This window comes from Poromitra crassiceps (assembly GCF_964638095.1).
Source record: "Poromitra crassiceps genome assembly, chromosome: 20".
Classification (NCBI taxonomy): Eukaryota; Metazoa; Chordata; class Actinopteri; order Beryciformes; family Melamphaidae; genus Poromitra; species Poromitra crassiceps.
In genome coordinates this window covers 22,377,510-22,381,516 of record NC_139637.1, presented here as the reverse complement: position 1 = coordinate 22,381,516, position 4,007 = coordinate 22,377,510, and the positions used below count along the sequence as shown (strand labels likewise).

The following is a 4,007-nucleotide window of genomic DNA, read 5'->3' as shown; positions in this document are numbered from 1 at the left end:
CGAATCAGTGCTTCTGTGTCGCAAGTTGCGTTTGCTTACCGTCAGCGCTTCCCAAGTCTTTTCATCCATGTTAAAAGTTCCCACAGGCTGAAATCCGACGGGTAATTACTTTAATTGTCTTTACATTGTGTCCAATTGACCCAAAATGACGGAATATGCCACCAGAAAACAAGAAACCAAGCGTCTCTTGGGGTAAGCTTCAAATTGGTCAAGTGTCCACGCAGCCAGAACGTAAAAGTATAGGTTTTCCGCTTAAGGATTTCAAAATAAAATCCCAAATGCTTTATTTGTTTCTCCAAAGGTGAGAAGCATTTTATTCTGAAAATAAATCATGGTATTTCTGTTGCTATCTGGTGTAACAGTCGCTGTTTTGACACAGCCCAATAATACTGTCGTGTTTCAGTTTCAATTTCACTTCACTTAATGGTACTTTCAGTGATTACATTGATTAACTGTTTATCTGGCCGTGACAATATCCAGGCATATAGCTATATGGAGGAGATGTCCATGATGATGATCTGTGGTGATTATGATGATGATGATGATGACGATGATGATGATGATGATTATATATATTCCCATTGACATGAAGATATCTCATCGCCATGATAGCCTAAAGCAGCACTTGTGCCAAAAGCTGCAGTCAGTTCAAATGGCAGACTATAAGGTCAATATGTAAGCAAACTCACAATAAAGCTAAAAACTCTGAAAATCCAGACTGCTTGCTTTCTTATAAACATGATTTACTTGTACTTTTACTTTCAATACTTTTAAGTACATTTAATATTTAAAAAATACTTTTGATACTTAAGTAGGCTACAGAAAATATTAGCTACTTTAAGACTTTTACTCAAGTAATATTTTAATGGGGGACTTTGACTTTTACCCAAGTCATTTTCTGGTAAAGTATCTATACTTTTACTCAAGTATGGATTTCGAGTACTTTATACACCACTGCGTGGGAGTTTAGCCCCCCCCCCCCCCCCTCCCTGGTCTGGAACACAGTGGTCTCCAAAGCCTCCGGGACACACTCAAATAAATCACAGACGCTATCCTATCACTTCTGTATTCACCTTATGTTTAGACCTTACAGTGGGCCAAATTCTTCCAGGTCCTTTTAAAACTTCCGGCGGTCACGGCGCAAAATAAAATAGTTGTTTTTGGAGCGGACAGTGAAGTGGGTAAAATAAAGAACGTAGCCTACTACTTTGAGCTCGGTACACAGCAAGCAAGCGAGTATCCGCTGTTAGCCAGCCAGGTCAGATAACGTTATCGTCGACAATGACGAGCACTTTCTTGTAAAACATACCTGGACTCCAACAAAGAAAGCTTCAGATAGTTTCCTCTCCTCCGAGGCAGCGCGAGCCACTAACGTCAATAAAGACCCGCAGACGTTAACGTAATTCCCTGGAATGCCAGACTTAACGAGCCAGTTATATGGTGTTGCATTCTTAGACATTGCCGTTTGCTTTTATTTTGTATGTTACCTACAATTGGCTAAATTATTAGTTAATTCAGAGTTAGATGATATTGGAGCAGCGCAGCCATTTTTTATTTTATTTTATTTTATTATTATTTTCAGCCGGAAGTTTTGAGGTCAAATGGGCGTAGCTACATAAGGTGAATACGTCACAAAAATCTATATTGGTTGGGCTCTATTTATGACATCATTGATGATGTCATAGACATTGTGATATCATCAGTGATGTCATAAATCCTTCACAGCTGAGTAAGACCGGTAAGCTGGTGGTTTTTGAACAAAATGAACAAACAAGACGAAGGGTCAATGTTGTCAGTGCTTCTTAATGAGCTGCATCTGGAGGGCTCACTGCCTGACACAGTGATCAGAGTGAATGATGTGGAATTCAACGCCAACAAGGCCGTCCTCTACAACTGCAGCCAATACTTCAACGCTCTCTTCACCCATGGCTGGACGTCCCAGGAGAACATCTACGACATGGCCGGCCCCGTGTCAGCAGACATGATGCGTCTCCTCATAGAGTCCGCCTACACCAGCTCTGTGCCGGTGACCGAGGACAACGTGGAGGAGCTGTTGATAGCAGCAGACTACCTCGGCATCATGGGGGTCGTCCGCTCCTGCTGTGAGTTCCTGGAGGCACGGCTCTGCTTGGAGAACTGCATCGGTATCTTTAAGTTTGCAGACTTCTACTACTGCCCGGACCTGAGGAGCAAGGCCTTTCTCTTCATCCTGGGGCACTTTGAGCAGATCGCCGCAGCCTCTGAAGAGTTCCTGGAACTCTCTCTGGAGCAGCTGACGGACATCCTGGCCCGAGACGATCTGAACGTGAGACAGGAGAGCACGGCATTCGAGGCCGTCCTCCGCTGGATCGCCCACTCACCCGAGGAGCGTGAAGGTCACATGTCTGTGCTGCTGCCTAAGATCCGCCTGGGCTTGATGACCACCGACTACTTCATCAACCAGGTGAAGAACAACAGTCTGGTTAAAGACAACGCCGAGTGTGAGGCGATCATCCTCGATGCAGAGAGGGCCATGTATGATGTCACCTCCAACAGACCCTCCAACCCTCTGACTCGCCCACGCCTGCCTCATGCCATCCTGTTCGTCATGGGAGGCCGTAGCGACTACTGGCCTATTATAACCAATAGCATTGAAGTATACGATCCCCACGCCGAGCTCTGGGTCAATGTACCAAACGTTGAACTTGAGTCTCCCCGGGCTTACCACGGTGCCGCTTTCCTAAATGGTGTTGTCTACTGTGTTGGCGGCTACGACACGAGTGACAGTCTCAGCAGCGTGCGGAAGTTTGACCTCCGTACCCGTACTTGGCACGATGTGGCACCCATGCATAATCGCCGGGGCTATGTCAGCGTGGCAGTACTGAATGGCAGCATCTATGCCATGGGAGGCTACAATGTAAACGTCCCTCTCAACAGTGCCGAGCGCTATGATCCTCAGACTGACAAGTGGACTCTGCTCCCACCCATGAATGAGCAGAGGAGCGAGGCCAGCGCCACAGTACTCAACGGCAAGGTGTACATCTGTGGTGGTGACGATGGGAAGAGGAGCCTGAACACAGCTGAGTGCTACAACCCAGACACCAACCAGTGGATGAAGATCGCCCCCATGAGCAGCAGGCGCTGCTTCTTGGGCGTCATCGCCTACAGACAGCGCGTCTACGCAGTGGGCGGCTGGGACGGCCTCAACCACCTGCGCAGCGCCGAGGCCTACGAGCCGCTAACCAACACGTGGAGCGCCGTGCCCGACATGCTGAATCCACGCTGCAGGTTTGGCATTGAGGTGATGGACGACCAGCTGTTCGTGTGCGGAGGCTTCTACAAAGGAGACATCTCCAATAAGGTGGAGCGCTACGACGAGAGCACCAACGAGTGGCACAAGGCCTGCAGTATGAGGACGCCACGCAGCAGGCTCAGCTGCTGTGTGGCACATGGACTGTCCAACATGGCCGAGTACGCCGCGCCGCGCCTCGCCCCGCCCCCCGGGGAGCCTGCTGGCATGTCAGGAGGATCCATCTAGTTTAGTTTATATGTTTGACAATTCAATTTAAAAGGACAACATGGCTGCAACACCAAAGTAGCTGCACAATTAAAAGAACATCAGGTACAAAAATTCACAGGACTTATTTCCATTGTGGTCCTTGTTGTAGTGAGATGTTGTGGAGGTGTTTGTACGTACATACGTACGTACGTACGTGTGTGTGTGTGGTTTCGATTACATTTAAATATGTCTCCTAATTGCTCTATTAGACAGGAATACAACACTTGTGATGGAAAAGTCTACTCCGCCCCACTTGCAGACTGGCGGACTTTGCGAGCGCGTTCCCGGGAAGTCTGTGAGTGCTGAGGTTCCAATCCCATTGGTGATGTCACCAGTGATGTCACTCGAGCACTAAATGATGATGTCATCAGTGAGTGATGTCACCAGATGATGTCGCCATTGCTCGAGTGACATCACATCATCATTAGATAATTAGGGCAATCATTAGGTAATTAGGGCAATTAAATCT

The 4,007-nt window shown here is 47.5% G+C and overlaps 1 pseudogene across 1 annotated transcript; it reads left to right on the top strand.

The window, feature by feature from the left end:
• Nucleotides 1-1,762: 1,762 nt before the first annotated feature.
• LOC310794963 (kelch-like protein 10 pseudogene) lies at nt 1,763-3,517 on the top strand (annotated as a pseudogene). The gene has a single exon. The product of its transcript is annotated as a kelch-like protein 10 pseudogene (transcript).
• The last annotated feature ends 490 nt before the right edge of the window (nt 3,518-4,007 follow it).